This window comes from Lissotriton helveticus, chromosome 2_1 (genome assembly GCF_964261635.1).
Source record: "Lissotriton helveticus chromosome 2_1, aLisHel1.1, whole genome shotgun sequence".
In the NCBI taxonomy this organism is placed as follows: domain Eukaryota; kingdom Metazoa; phylum Chordata; class Amphibia; order Caudata; family Salamandridae; genus Lissotriton; species Lissotriton helveticus.
Window position 1 is genome coordinate 1,445,581,357 of NC_136059.1, and position 16,869 is coordinate 1,445,598,225.

The 16,869-nt window shown below is 45.6% G+C and overlaps 1 protein-coding gene across 3 annotated transcripts in view; it reads right to left on the reverse strand.

Annotated features, from left to right (window-relative positions):
* SH2D4A (SH2 domain containing 4A) overlaps window positions 1–16,869 on the reverse strand; it is a 764,817-nt gene that overhangs the window by 654,778 nt on the left and 93,170 nt on the right. The window contains exon 1 of one of the 3 annotated variants that reach the window (XM_078676363.1): window positions 11,103–11,257. The exons of 1 other annotated variant lie outside the window; for it this stretch is intronic. The gene's annotated coding sequence lies outside the window, so the exon portion shown is untranslated. Of the gene's footprint in view, window positions 1–11,102; window positions 11,258–16,869 lie in introns of those variants that run through there. One more of the 3 variants, XM_078676364.1, reaches the window with a different exon arrangement.

Consider the following 16,869-nt stretch of genomic DNA (forward strand, 5'->3'; position numbering starts at 1 on the left):
ATGACCGCAACCTTAAAGGCCCACTCCAGAAACTCCATGCAAATGTCTCACATTGGAGGACGCATCCCCTTTCTCTACCCGGCAGAGCTGCCCTATTTAAAATGCTTGCGCTCCCTCGGTTCCTTTATGCCCTACAAAATTGCCCGTTCCCCATACCTGACTCCTCCTTTAACTTAATTGAAGGAGACCTCCGCCTCCTTCTATGGGATGGCGGCTCCCCTCGCATTGCCCTCATCTCTCTCACGCCAGGGTGGTATGACAGAGGTATCGCCCTCCCGAACATCCGTCTCTACTACTGGGCAACCCAATTGGTCGCCACCAACTCGTGGATCTATGGCACACCCACAAACCCTGCCTTTCATTTGGAGAAATACCAAACAAGCTGTGGCGGATACCTTGAAGCTCTCTACGGCAAACACTCCCGTACTCGCTATATTGGCCCAATGTCCCACACACTGTCAATATGGCACCGCGCGAACAAACGACTCGGGTGGGCCAACACCCTCACACTGTCCACCCCACTCTGTACCTCGTACAGGCTAGGCACCCTCTGTCATTGTAGAGGCTTTGATAAATGGGACACAATAGGCATATCCACTATTGGCGACTTGCTCCACAAGGGCAAACTACTGACATTCAAAGAACTCCAAAACACATACAATCTGGAAAATTCCGAGACCTTCCGATGCCTCCAAATTAAACACGACATACTCACCAACATCCCGGATCTCGCCTCCCTTCCACAATCCTCGCCCCTCGAGGACAGACTCTTATCAGAACCCCTTCAAGTTAAGGCGATATCTTACACATACCGTAAATTGTACAACAATATGCTAAACTCTTTTCACCTCCTGCGGGATAAATGGCAGACTGACATTGGCAATATGGAGGATGCAGAATGGCAGTCAGCATTGATGTCCCCGCGCGAATCAGCCATCAATCACAGATTCCGGTTGATACAGTTGAAAATATTACACAGGACGTACATGTCGGGTCCCCTCTTAGCCAAAATAGGCCAACGCCCATCTGACCTTTGCCTCCGTCACTGTGGCTCAACAGGCTCTTTCTATCATATCCTGTGGGAATGCCCGGCAGTCCAAGACCTTTGGAACCGCGCCGTCCTGAAAATGACTGATGCCCTAGGGAAACCGGTCCCTCTGACTCCCAAATGTGCGCTTCTTAATATATGGGACCCTACAGACTTAACTGCAATGGAACAGCGCTGGGCGGACCTAAGCTTCCTCCTATTAAAGCGTGAAATAGCCATGCAATGGGGTTCACCACACAAACCGCTCCTGATTAGATGGGTGGCTGCAATGGACGTGTGCATGCTGTCGGAAAAATCAGTTTACAAAACTAGGGGTTGTCCCGAAGTCTGGGATAAGAAATGGGGTCGATAGAATGCCTATAGGGGCGAATTGTGTACTTCCCCAACGGCGGATATGGCTATAACCAGGCATGTCATCCGTGCGTGCTCTGAGGCGAGAATGCTGACTGCAATCGTTTACATAAATGTTTCCTCTGCTTCGAACAGTTACGTGTGTTTTAAAATAGAAAATACCATAGACCTATGGATTATCCGGTACAAGACTTTGACTACTCTATGCACACCTTGCTACCACTCCGCCGAACCTCCGGGGTGTCAGCTGAATGGCTGTGTTATTCTGGGAATGTTGCTAAGTACCTATATGTACCGCAGCCGGCCCTCTGGGTTGTAGGCTCTATGCTGTGTCAAATCGAAAATGTGTAATAAAGGTCTTGGGGAAAAAAAAGAAAAAACTCTGGCAAGCTACACAGTTTCGCGAGCGGTGGAGTGTGTTACCTCGAGACATTCCCACTGGTTGTTAGCACTGGGTATTTGTCCTGCACTGTAAAATCAGTGAGAATGGCATCACGTGCAATGCAAGAGGACGCTGCTTCGTTTTGCCGCTCGGGTAGAAGTTCTACTCGAACGACAGCTTCCTAAACGTGAACTGAAGGTTTCTCAACGCGAGCGGTAGCGGGCATCCATGAATGCCCAAGTTGAGAAATCTCACTGGGAGGTGGTCTAGCATTGGATTTTCCTCACTCACACGCACCAACTTCCCATTGGCGAGCACGGGCGAGGAAAAAACTCTGCTCCATGGAGCATAGTTTATTGGAACTCCGTGAGCAATGCGGAGCGCGGAGTGTGAGAAACTTTGCAAACTCCACGAACGGAGCGGAGCTCACCGTCAGGCCTAGTCTTTATGTTAAGCTGTGACGCTCACTGTCCAAGCCTCGTTCTGCTCTCACTGAGCATTGCCCTGGAGTTAGCCTCCTCTCTGCAGCTTTGAATTAACATAACAACTCCAATGCTCACCTGTGCTTCTCTCAGTAGACCTGAAGGGGGACTTTACTTTTGTTCAAAGACAACTCAAACGCTAGACCACAAAAACATAATTACTCGAGGGGTCGAGTACTCCCAGTTTGATGCATGATTTTTTGCAATTCAGCGCTGTGTGTCCCCGCTATCACTTCCACTGACCCCCAGGCAACTGGGCTGACAATCCTATAAAAAGGTAAGGCTTGCTATTTAAAAGCCTAAAAATGTTAATAATTGTAGGAAAAATGTAATCTGCTTTCATGGTTACCCCCACTTTTTGCTGGTGTTCAACTGTTTTCTGACTAGTCTGACTAGAATCCGGCTAATCAGGACCCCAGTCACTGTGCTTCCTCCCTAAATTGGTTATGGTGAGTACACCTTCGTATATTACTATTTGGCTACTGGGGCACCCTGGTGAGTCCCTACTATATGGTACTAAGGTACCCAGGGCATGGGTAACTCAAGGGTCCCCTATGGGCTGCAGCATGTGTTATGCCACCCATGAGGGACCCTCCAAACTACCACTACAGGCCTACCACTGCAGCCTGTGTGAGTCGGTGCATGCACCACTCATGAGAGATATAAGTTTCCTTATATCTCTAACTCACACCACTTGAGACCAGTAAGTCGCCCCTCTAGCAGGCCTTTCAATCCCAAAAGCAGGGTGCTCAGTTCAGAGTGTAAGAGGGGCCCAGCATGAGCAGACCACCCCTCAAACCCCGGAGTTCATTCTCTAGACTTTGTACGTGAACCAGCCAGTACGATATAATGAGACCATGCGTCATCCATCACTTAAGTGGCTGGAACTAACCTGGGCATGTTTGGTATCAAACATGTTGAAATCATACCCCAACACGAGATCTAGTGTTGGAGATATGATTCTATCCACGGTAGGGTCCCTCCGGGAGGCCATCCATGCTCCTGGGACCCATCTTACAGAGCCTGACAGCAACCTAGGACTCCTGCCGACCACAGACACGATTCTGCCCTCCTGCTGCTGGGCCGAGCCCGAGCAGAGGAAGGTAGGACAATAATTTTCCTGTCACAGGGAGGTGTAACCACCTCCCAGACAGGATTTTGTGTATTAGGCTGGGGTGGGGTGCTTGCCAGCACCACATAGTCTGCTGGACGGGCACATTTGGTGCCCTCCTTGCACACTCCAGTTCAAACCAGCTCAAGGAGCCATTGGCTCTCGCTCTGAAGCAAAACTGGACAAAGGACATGGGAGTATCCTTCCCACTGTCCAGCCCCTCCTCTGGGAGGGACCCCTGAATCTTCCCAACCATTTCCTGAGGTTACTTAAGGGCTTACCTACCTGTGGGGGGCACCCTAGATTCGTTGTAGGATTCGATTCAGATCAAACTCCACTTCTTCTTTGATCATCTGGACATCCTGGCCAAGTCGTGCTGACCATGCCGAACTGATCATATCGCCCTTTGCTTTGGGACCAAGACTACAACGAAGAAGTCTCCGTCGACTCCTGACCTCGTCGTCCTGCAAACCCGCTGCACCATCAGTGTACGTGCTCCAGACAGTTTCTGTCCTGGGTCTGTGGACATCTAAAGACATCCAAAGGAATCTCCCTTGGAGTGAAGGAGTCACTCCCTGGCATCCGCAGGCACCAGAACACGATTGACTAGTTTGCAGAACCTGGGCTCTCATGTACTCCAGAAGGCTCTGAAACACAGGTGGTGGATTTGCGTTCCCTTGATGCCTGAGCTATCCTGTCATCGAGTTGAGGCCAGCATCCTTCGTAGAACGCCCTCTAACCAAACCCCTGTGCACCGTGTTGCTGCATCGCTTCATCAACCAGTGACCGCACCAGTTACCACGACTGACTCGTGCCAACTGAGTCGGACGAATCAAAAGGTCATGTCGACAAGTCTGTCCCCGCTATAACTGACCTGTGCCAACATGGTTGGTTGGATGGACAGATTCCGTTGTCTTCAGCATCCTGATGGCTTGGGCAAAGCTACTGATTCGGTGTACCCGTACTTGAAGCCTCTTCAGCTAACCTGTTTCATTCAACTGGAGTTACCTTCGTCTTCCATGCCTCCTGGACGTACCGTTATAGCATATACTCTGTCCCCTCTGCTTTCAGCTACTTTTCGACATGAACCCACGTCCAGGTTCTAACAGACTTTTCATCCTTCTGCAACAGCGATCTCGTTCTGAAGTCCTCGGTTTTGCTCGACAATGGTTGTAGGTATCCAGATTCCGAGAGTTTCCACAGGTGGGGTGGCTACTCAACCTTCTGCCTTCCACGGGCTCTCTTCGGGGTCCACTGGGAAGGATCTTTTCCTCTTCAAGACTGCAACTGCAACATACCCTGAGTAGTATTGAGTATGCCGTTGTGTATCCTCTTAGCCTACGGCTATCGTGGGACATCTAGACTCTCACCTGGGGTGGTATCTTGGGTCCCCGCCTCACTACAACTATTGGGTACAGTCTCAACTGCTATCGGGGTTCGCATTCCACTAATTTTGTATATGGTATGGTCTCCCTCTGGGGGCCACTTTGTATTGGTGCTGCTTATTGTTCTATTTTGAAGTATTGTCTGCATTGTCAGTATATCTCCAGGTAGGAGATATTGTATAGTGTTAGTGAGTGATTATTTGTAATAAATATCTATTTTTATAAGAAGACTGGGTGGTTGGTTCCTTTTTTACTTAGCCTATGCCAAAGATTGAATACTGGAAAACCGAGCTGCTTTACACTCCTCCTAGACTAAGCCTGAAGGCTGCTCTCCACAGCTACCACTTAGAGAGCCTTTCTAAGGTTGTCTAAACCACTAAACTCACCATAAGGGTCGTCTTGATTAGTGCAGGGTGCTACACTTACATAAGTGAGCATCATGTCTAAGCCACCCTCTCACAACAATTAATTTTTTCCCAAAACTCAGATTGTGCGGAAAGCAGTCACAAGCATCATTTACCTCAAACTCAGCTGTATATAGTCAAAATGGTATCTTTTCATACCTATAATCAAAACAAAACCTCAAGGGCTTATTTACAAGCCCATTGCACCACTGTTACGTCACATTTTCCCATATAAAGAGTGACGTACTGACGGTGCAAGGGGCTTGTAAATAAGTCCCTCCGTGTTCAATGACGGAAAAACATGGGCATAATGTTTCCCACTCCTCAAATGCAAGGGGAAACATCAATCTCTGCATACATATTTCGACAAGCCCTGATTGATACAAATCTGCCATTTTTATATGACATATTAGCTTTAAATCACTAGTCTCCAAATCCACCACCCCCTTTTTTGTCACTGCATGATGCTATCATGAGTCACATGGATCCAAGCCTCCCTCACAACAACCCAGAGTTTGCTATACTGTCTGAGCCTGAATGGGCTTTGGTGAGCTAACCACCCCCACCCGTCCCACACCATCCCTTCCCCACACCTTCCAGCTCACCAGACTCTCAGCACTATCCAGATTTCTACTCTGCTTCTATACTCCAAGTCTATGAATTTGCTCTTGAGGGTGAATGCTGGGTTTAGAAGCAGGAGCTCTGGGCCACCTGCATGATCCTACGCTTCTCGGTCCCTCTGCTGTGACAGAAATGTCTAGGGCGTATGTGTTTCTCCTGCTTGGAATAACCTACTCACCCCACTTCGAAGTCCTTGGACCTTGGCGTTCTGGTGGTTAATGCACTGGCTGCAGTTATTTGTGTTTTGTCTGCTTTTAACTCATCCTAAAGTAGCATAGAGGACACAGAGAGCTTTGAACTGGCATCAAGAAGCTGTACAAAAACTGTAAGGCATAGTGTTATAACCATATTGTTTATTTTCATCAATCTATCATTATTCTAAGTTTGCTAAAAAGTGTTCTTTTTGGGAAGCGATAAAGCCTTATTAGTACAGACAATCCCTACCATTGCGTCACTTTTAAATCTTGCCTTTGTGTTTCTCCAGGCAAAGCACTCTCAACATATAATGCCTACCAATTTGGACGAAATGTTATACTCATATTGTACTATGTAACATTTCCTGTATATTCACTTGCACACTTGTATAATTCAGTGTATCTGTATAATGTCTGTGTGATGTAAAGCATTCTGTCGTCCTGCATAGGGATGAATAGCTCTATAATTTTTTTTTTTTTAAAGTAGTAATTGCTTTCTAAAGATTTATTAGTGTAATTACTCCTACAGCTGCAGCTGACATTCTTACAGTGCAGGTATATCTCTTCCATACAGCTGTTCAACAAAGTTAAAATTTGCCTCCAAATCATAGTTTAAATCTTAGGCACCTACGAAGTGTCAAGCTCTCCTTGCCACTGACATTAAGGTGTTTGGCTGTAAACAAATCACAGCCAGGATCAAACTAAACCAAAAGAAGGTCTGATGACGCTTTAGGCATTTTTGCTGGACCCAGCTCGATATGAAAAGAAGAAACCCAACCTCACATCTTGAAGGTTGCTTCTCCAAACGCAAACCAAGCCAAGTGCAAGCACAGCAAAATGTGCTCTGGTGTCGGCAGATTATACTGGTACAAATGTAGCACTTATTTGACTAAGGCTGGCGTGATCCTGGAAATGACTGAGTAAAAGCTGCTGAATGTTAATGTTAATGTTATTTTGGAATTTGTAGAGCGTGGAACTGTCGCTCCGAAAGGAGCACCCTGGCGCTATGGAGGGGGGGATTCAACAGAAGTGAGATCTAAATGGCAGCCAATACATAAGCATCTGACAGATTGAAAAGCCAGGTTTTAAGTTGGTTACGAAAATGAGCTTCTCGATCAAGTAGCCTCAGCTCCTTCGGCATCCCATTCCAGGCCTTAGAAGCCAGGACGCTGAGGGTTTTTCCTCCTTTAGTTTTGTAATGAAAAACGGGGATGTTCGCTAAAGTGCCGCCTGCTGATCTTAGAGCTCTGGTGGGATAGTAGCGTGAGTATCTTTTTGAAAGATACTTAGGGTCGATGTTATTTAATGCTCTGAAGGCGGTCAATAAGATTTTGAAAAAAATCCTTTTATGTAGGGGGAGCCAGTGTAGCTTCCTAAGAGCCGCAGAGGCTGAAGAATTTCCGGGCAGTTTCAGTACCAGGCGAGCCGCTGCATGTTGGACACTTTGCAGTTTTTGTAATGTCATTTTCTTTTACTCCGGCCATTAAACCATTACAATAGTCTAGGCGGGAAAGTATAAGGGCCACAGCCACAGACTTTCTTGACTCAATAGGAAGGAAGTAAAAAAATGTTTTCAATGATTTGATGATATTAAAACAACTACCTGCTAGACTCCTCACTTGATGATCAAAAGATAGCGAAGAATCAAAAAGAATGCCCAGATTCCTGGCCGTTTCCACCGCATTTGGAGGCGGGGAGGCTCCCCTGGGCCACCATTCATTGGGGCTGAAGTTGACATTTTTCCCAATGGGTAGTATCTCTGTTTTTCCAGAATTGCATTTAAGACAATTGTCATTCATCCATTGGAAAACGTCAGTAAGGCAATTCCGGAAGTTTTGTTCAGCCAATTTGACGTTTTTGTCCAGAGATACAATCAATTGGGTATCATCAGCATATGATGTTACCATTATCCCGTAGGATTCAATTAAATAGATGAGGGGCACCATATAAATATTAAAGAGTAAGGGACTCAAGATGGAACCCTGCGGAACTCCTGAGGTGACACTTTTCTCCTTTGAGCGAAAAGACCCTAAGGCGATGGTTTGAGTTCTCTATGACAGGAAAGATCTTATCCAGTTTAGGGCCCCGTCTGTTATTCCACTTAGTCTCAGCCTGTGAAGGAGGATCTTGTGGGAGATGGTATCGAATGCCGCCAATAAATCAAGAAGAATCAGGACGGCGTTCTTCCCATCATCCTGGACCTTTTTAATGGTATCCGTTAGTTCCATAAGGGATGTTTCCGTAGAGTGTTTTGGACGGAAACCGGATTGATGAGGGTGTAGAATATTGTGTGTCTCCACAAAGTTCGACAACTCTTGATGGACCATGTACTCAGTAATTTTACCAAGGACTGGGAGCAGGGATATGGGACGGAGATTGGAAAGATCTGAATAGCTTTTGTTTTGCTTTTTTATCAGAGGTTTGACTATAGTTTTTTCCAATCCGGAGGAACTATCCCTGAACTAAGTGATTCGTTCACTATTTGATTTATTATGGGGTTCACAACCTCAACTATCTGGTGAAGAATGTAGGGGGGGCAGGCATCAGAGGGAGAGCCTGATTTACAGGCCATAATGACCTCATGGGTTTGTGCGAGGGTAACTGTTTTGAACCTGCCAATGGTATGCGGCGGGAAGAGGACGGAGCCACTTGTATTCGCTCTGATGGGGTGCGCAATGGGTAAAAAGTCATCCTGTAATCGTTTTATTTTATCATCGAAGTAATCGGCGATCTGGTCGCAGAGGCTTTGAGACGGAGGGATTTCTTGTTTCAAAATATCGGGTGGGTAAATGATTTAACTATAGAGAAGACGGTTTTCTGTCTTTGCTGGGCATCCTGAATGAGTTTTGTGTACTAGTCCCTTTTGGCGGTTTTGATGTTTGCAAAGTAAGCATTCCTATATTTTATATAAAGGCTTTTTGCAATTGGGTCATAATTCTTTCTCCAGTTTATTTCGCCTTTTCTACACTGAAGGTGAGCTTCTGCTAGAACCTTCGTATACCACGGGGCATTTATCTTTTTGGATTTCTCCTTGTTTTTGGCAGGAAGTTTAGGTGGGGCAAAATTATTGGTTGCAAGCTGCATCCAAGTATGGAACATTTTAGAATCTTGCATCACATCAACGGGAAAGGCTAGGGACGTGTAACTGGGACAAACCGAATATTTCGAGTGTCTGGAGGAAGTTAGAAGTCTGTGGATTTGATTTGGCTTCTAGTTGTAAATTGAAATCTCCAAGGAGTGTAAAGTAGGGGTAACTCACGAGCGGCTGTTCAAGTGCTTCACCCAAAGAGTCAAGAAAAACCGTTGGACTGCCTGGAGGACGGTATATTAGACCTCCTGTATAAGACAAGGAGGCGTTAATCCTGATAGAGAAGCCCATACTTTCTGCACATTTAAGATGAGTAAGACTGAAAGTATGGCACTTCAGGGCATTTCTAATAATTATAGCAACACCGCCTCCTCTACCCTTCGGTCTGTACGTCCTGAAAATATTATAATCAGGTGGTATAGCAATGGACAGGTCAGGATTGCTCCCCTCATTTAGCCAAGTCTCAGTTACAAAAAGGAAATCGAGATTGTGTACACAAATCAATTCCCTAATGTCCTCACTATGACTACCCAGAGATCGAGCATTTATGAGTCCTCCTTTGAGGGTGGACTGACCGCAAGGAGTGGTGTAAACCTGAGATGGAGTCTCTGGCGGAGACGCGAGCGTAGTCCAGGAACATAATCTACAGGAAAATGGGCCCCAAACGTGTTCCATATGTATTTGGCCGGGACACTTCTTTTGCTGGCCAAGCTTTCTAAGGTTATCGGCTGTATAAACAGTCAGGGGGCGATTTTGGACAGCAATTCCTGCACCTGTCGCGATCTTGGCGCGGACGGGCGCAGACGTGCTTGCCTTCGGCGCGCCACCGGGGCGCCCACTGCACGGTCACCACATAGAGGGTTAAGTAGAAAACAGGAAGTGTAGGGGGGGGAAGCCAAAAGTCAGGAACCACCCTGAAACACTAGACACTAGAGCGCTAATCTTCGGGCGGGTCAGGATAATGGTCTTGACACCGCGTTAGCGCTCTAGGTACAATATCCCCACAAATTAGTTTAGGTAAAAGTGCGCAAATTCCAAATTCACCACATTAACAAATCCCACATATATTAAAAAGAGATTCTGGTCACATTAAAAACAACGAGCTGTGCTAGTTAAAACTTAGCAGTTCCCGTCTGTGCAAAATGACAAGCACGCCACGGGAACTCACGATCCCCCTCATTCCCTGCACAGGATGGAGACAATATCACTGGTATTCTGTGTGTCAGTCTATTTGTTCATGCTCTGGTGACAGAAATTAAGCTGCTGGGCTCTACTCCTCTGTTCCTGCTCTCCTACTGTGTCTGATTCGTCAAAGGCATAATAGATGCAGCAGGAAAGCCTCGCCCCTTTCCTTATGGATAGTCTATGGCCCACAGGATCAGCATTCGATATGGCAATATACTCATCAACTGTACCCCCCTTTTAGACATCATCATAATTAAAAATGGTGTAATTCCTGAAAATAATCTCTTTATAAGGATCAATTGCCTTGTTTGGTTAATGATAAAATGTCACTCAAGGTGTTACACCTGTACATGAAATCTCACACATAACTTCTCCGCAAACTTGGAAATAACACACATATGCAAACTGGAAACTTAGCAGCTATGGTAAATATCCTACCATGAGGAATATCATTTTGTTGACACATCAACGTAGTTGGAGTAAAATCATCAATGAATCCTGGGTATGTATCTTGCATGGAGCAAATACGTACGGACCCTGTTTCGGCATTTATTTTGGTAACGTAAGGAGAACAACTCAAAGGTCTTTTCTAGCATTTCCCAGATCGTTTTGTTTCAGAAAAAACTGTCAAATAATGCCTGTTTTGCCACAAGTACGGTGTTTGTCATAAATACAGTGGGTATCGGTGTAAAGCTGCTCTGTTAACGATTTGTCAACATGCTCCTTCTAAAAAAATATGTTCTTAAAGACCTATACGGATTAAGAGGCGTCTATGATTTATCTCACCGCGAGTACCCAAGCTCCCAATAAAATAATTAAAATTAAGAACATGCTGACTTTCCCAGACGTACCACGTTGAAACTTCCGTGTTTCCTGCTTCATGTACCCGGGTTTTCTCCTTCAAAGATCCCTGCTCGAAAGCAATTGGGAAAAGAAAAAAAAAAGAAACTGAAAGAGTACTTCCTCATTCCATCTCGTAGGTGGAAACGAGGTGGGTCTATGCTAGGATTTCCACGCCTCTAATACATTCAGCTGGGTTGGTGTGCTCGTGTGTTTCTGCTTGAGGTCACGCTGTGTTACCGATTTGTCAACACGCACCCTGCAATTACTTCTGATTGCCAGTTTGTGGTGGACTGGAGCACTATTACAGACTTTCACAAACATGACGCAGTTGAGCTGTCAGTTGTGGCGCATGCAATTGTGAGGAATTCCGAGCAATCACGTTTGACAGAGATTTTAAAATAGAACGGCACACAGAAACTCAAGAAATCAAATTCCCGGAGACAGTCATTTTTCTCCAACTAAGATACCAACACAAACAATGTATTTTAGAACAAGTGGGCAAAAACAAACAAATAATGTGGAATGGGTCAAAATCAACATTCTCCAACTAAGATACCAACACAACAAATGCAATTTAGAGCAAGTAGACAAAAACCAACAAATAATGTGGAATGGGTAAAAATCAACATTAAAAACGATTTTTCGAGGACAGCTCTAAGATTATATATGAGAAACCGGCCGCTCGGTGATAAGAATTTACCCGTCTCTTTTGTTAGCACATTGAAATGTAGGATAACCACAAAGGCATAGCGGTGATTTTTACAGATCTTGCCAACATCGCAGAGTTAGCCAGGGACATAGGATCCGTCTGTCAATACAATTAACAAGCATTGGAAATGCAATAGGTCTCGCATTAGAAAAGTTGGAGCTATTGGTCTTGTAAATGACAAATATTTTATTTATGTGTTGGTTTTTAAAATAGCTAAATTGATAGCTTTGTCATTTACAATGCCAATAGTTATAACTTTCGCGAATGTGACACCTATAGCATTTGGAATGCAACATGTTTTGTATTGACGTGACTTAGATGGCAGCTCTGGTCGTTAGGCCACATCTCTAGAGAGCACGAGAGTGCAGCAGGGGAGAGAAGCACAGAGAGGGAGCAGAGAGTGCAGCAAGGAAGAGAAGCACGGAGAGGGAGCCCAAGAGTGAAGCAAGGGTGAGATGCACGGACAGGGAGCCTGAGAGTGCGGCAGGGGACAGAAGCATGGAGAGGGAGACAGAGTGTATCAGGGGCGAGAAGTACGGACAGGGAGCCCAAGAGCGAAGCAAGAGAGAGAAGCAGGAGAGGGAGTCTGAGAGTATAGAAAGGGAGAGAGTTGAGTATAGAAAGGGAGAAGATGAGTTGGGGAGAGAGGCATGAGAGGTGGAAGGCAGAGCAATGGAGATAGACCTGGGAAAGGAGTAACCATGGGGGAGATGAAGATGAGAACAGGGGGAAAAAAAAGGAGCGGGAGGGGAAGGAAAGAGGACATGGAAAGGGGAGAGAGGAGTGGAGGCTGGGGTGAGGAGTGAGAGAGGCAGAGGGAGAGCCATGGCATTGAGCGGCACAGAGGAGATACAGAAGTGGAAGTGAGGCAGATTGTGGCGACTACAGAGGCAGTAGAGAGATTAACCAGGAGCAATGACGCGTGCCACTCAATTTAAACCAGCTGAAAGACAAGCAGTTCAGAAGTGAACAGGCAGCAGCTGCTTTCAAGCACACTCGCGTTGACATTAAATAACTTCCATGCCAACAATTGTCGTAGAACACAAAAAGTGGTAGCATTAAACAAGTACTGACGAGCAGTGGCGACGGCGAGCAGAAAATGCTAAAAGAAGTTGAGCTGGGCCACTATTGTTAAAGAGGATGCGCATCGGGCTACTTTACATAAACGAATACTAATTAATTAAAAATAGGGCAAATAAGACATAAAGATAGGTGCGTGGCCGATGGTTTAAACAAGCCCTGACTGCAGGCAGAAAATGCTTGACGGCCGGCGGCGATGGAGGGCAGCATTGCTGTGGCGGGTCTGAACAACAGCAGGGGTGAATAATTAGGGGGGAGGAGAAAGGGGGAGATGAAGATGAGAACAGGGAAAACAAGCTGGGCAAGCACGGCCGGCCGGCCGTGAATGCGCATCGGGCTACTTTACATGAACGAATACTAATTAATTAAAAATAGGGCAAATAAGGCATAACGAAAGGTGCATGGCCGATGGTTTAAACAAGCTCTGACTGCATGCAGAAAATGCTTGACGGCCGGCAGTGATGGAGGGCAGCATTGCTGTGGCGGGTCTGAACAACAGCAGGGGTGAATAATTAGGGGGGAGGAGAAAGGGGGAGATGAAGATGAGAACCACAGGGAAAACAAGCTTGGCAAACACGGCCGGCCGGCCGTGAAAGCCTTTGATGCAGCAGGGGGTGGAGCGGGAAGAGCTGCTGGCGGCACCAAGCTGGGCAACAGATGGCTGGCAATTTGATGCTGTGCACGCGCATTTTGAGTCATTGCGCTTGCGCATTGAGCTAAAAGCGCACATGCACTGCATCAAATCGCCAGTCTAGTTAAACTCTGTTTAAGCCCCTATAGTCTCACTCCGCTCAATGCGCATGCGCATGACAGGCGAGACCTAAAAACATATGGACAGGAGACTATTAACGAAATGTAAATTGGCAGACTACTTAAAAGTTTAGTAAGAGACCGCGGTTTAGTTATATCATAGTAGCCAGTGTTCTGAATATACCAAATATACATATATTTATATATACAAAGCTTGTTTGCACGAACTGATCAATGCGATAGAGAATATTCAAGTCACTCTACACCCTGTTCACCTCAGATGTAATGGGTTGGTCTGGAACAGGGAGTTCAGGGGTCATTTTAGATTAGTTCGGTGTGTGCTGTCTCAGTTTTTAGGTATGGCATTAGCCATGAACTTTTGATTTTATTACAATTATTAGGTCTGGAGTAAGCATAGACCTTTTTTTAATAACACAATATGAATAATATACTTACTTAACAGGGCTATCAGCCAGCTCAGTTCACCTATTGGTCTGTTGTTACTTCATACACATTTTTCTTCCACCCTCTGCAGCCTACTGCTAACCAGTGCTAAAGTGCTTGTGCTCTCTCCGTCAAATATGTTATGATTGGCTTACACCTTTTTTGTATATCTAATTTACCTGTTAGTCCCCTGTAAAGTGGTATACCATGTACCTAGGGCCTGTGAATTAAATGCTACTACTTGGTCTGTAGCACTGATTGTGCCACCCACACTAGTAGTCTTTCAAACCTGTATCAGGCCTGCCACTGCAGGGCCTGTATGTGCAGTTTACTGCTACTTTGACTGCCCCTTAAAATTACTTGCCAAGCCTTATATTCTACTTTTATTACATCTAAGTCTCTCCTAGGGAATGCCTTAGGTAACCAAAAGGTCAGGGTGCAATGTAAATCGAATGTAGGGTACGTACTTTTATGATTTACATGTCCTGTTACTAACAAACAGCTTATTTAATTTTTCACTACTGTGAAGCCTGCTCCTCTGATAGGCTAGCATGGGAAATTCCTTAATACACCTTTAAGCTGTAATTCCTGATCAGAGAGGAGAAGCTTTTTCATGTTTCATATGTTTGGAATGGTCTTGATAAAACCTCTTTACTGGTGAGGTTAGATTTAACATTAATGTTTTAGAAATGCCACTTTTAGAAAGTGGCCATTTCTGTGCTCTTAGATCTTTTGTGCCTTACAGTCAATACATGTCTGAGCTGGGTGACAGCTACACTTTGTGCATTCCCTCTAGACAGCTACAAACACAGGAGGTAAGGCCCATCTGCATTCTGAACACTTATCTGCATTGATGTGAATTCCGATGGGTCTTCATGGGCAGGGAGGAATGGGAGGGGCTAACACACTTCAATAGGTAGTGTTCTGTCCAGTGTTCCCAGGAACGTGCGTGCCCGCGCCAGCACGTCTGATCCCCCGAGCACGAAGTCCTGCGTGAGGAGCGCGCATCCACAGCACATCTCAGAAGAGCATTTGTGCCGCCGCTTTTAGAACAGCAGGGAAGAGGGAAAGGCTGGGTCCTGTCTCTGACCGGCTTGGACCACTCTTATAAACCAAACAAAAGAAAGTGCCGGACAGTCTGAATGAATACAAACAAATGCACACCTAGTATAATTAATTGCTAGGCGGACAAACCATTTGTGATTGATCACTTGTATTTTTATGAAAAAGTTTTTTTGAAACGTTTTTTGGCATCAAGGGATGCACACCACATTCACAGAAGTACACAAATGCATTGAAACCAAAAACAATACATAAAATTACAATGTACACATATAACAATTGTGATTACAAAAAACAACTGTGCTATGCCTCAAAATATAACGTTGTGCTGAGGCACCAATCCTGAATACAAAATGAACAAGTGGACAGAAAAATAAAATACTAGCCTACTTGTTTCCACCACCACTAGATACGTATTAATTTTGACATGTGGTACAACGGAATAGGAACACCCAAAACTAAGCGGAAGTGTAGAATTTGTGCGAATTATGTTCCTATTGTGCCCTGGTATTTGCAGTATCTGGGTGGAGTAGGACGCCGACGCGTTTCGAACCCATTGAATAAGTTGAGGGTTCTCCTCAGGACAAGGATTGGGGGGTCGTTGTTGCTGTGAATTTAAAAAGATTGGTATCAATACGATGTTGACTACCACCTCACTGAAACTGAAGCACTGTACATAAACATATGAGTACCTTGTACTGGAATGTCAGGATACTCCCTGTGGGTATTCCCTGTGGGTAAGATGATATAAACCCTAATTAGTCACTTTGCCATATACAACACGTGGGCCTCCAAATGATCAAGGGAAGGAAGACACGTACCTTGATGGGTACAACACTAAAAAGTGTATGGGGTGCCGATGTGCATAAAATCAAAGATTACGAGGATTATGCCTGGGAAGATAAACAACACTATGTATTAGTAACCAAACTCCAAGCGCCCTGGTTTGGTTTCGCACATGTAGCTAACACTGCCACAAAGATAAAAGGGGCTCCTACCTTGTTGGGTAGACGTTCGTGACTGTGCACGAACTCGAGCGGCAGCCGCCGCTGCAGTTCAGAAACTGTGGGGACAAAGGGAAGCGGTGATCAGTAAAGGGCCGGGAAGGCTTTCACTGGCTCTCTATTAGAAACACCGAGATAGAGCGGGACTTACATTTTTGACGATTCAATCGGTCTGCACGTCGGACACACAAGCTGCAAGGAACTGGCAACGCGAGTGAGTTGGGGGCGTGTCCCGATCTTTTAAACGCGTAATGCATTAGCAAAGGTCCGATGGGACATGTAGTCCGCTGTAACGCAAGTGAGTAGAGGGCGTGTCCCAATGTTTTAACGCGTAAGGCGTTAGTGATGGTCTGGTTAAACATGTGGTCCGCTGTAACCCTGACACCCACGAGTGCAATTGTGAAGCTAAGAAGGACATGATTCTAAAAGAGGGCAGCTGGAGCATTGTGTGTGGACTAAATTGTCACTCCAAGGAGTCATGTATTTATGGCAATCCGACCCTTATATGATCATAATAGGGGAGGCGGGGGTGACGGGTACATCAATACGTTTAGGAGTGAGGATATTTATAGACACATGAGCGACAAGCAGCAAAAGCAGACAACGGCTGCAGGCAGGCTATCTAGAGATTACTCAGTTCATTAAGATCATTCAGTCCCACCATAGCAGTGTTGAATCTCAAGATGAGGTAGGCCTCTTTCTGAGCAAGGCGGACATCGGGGTCCC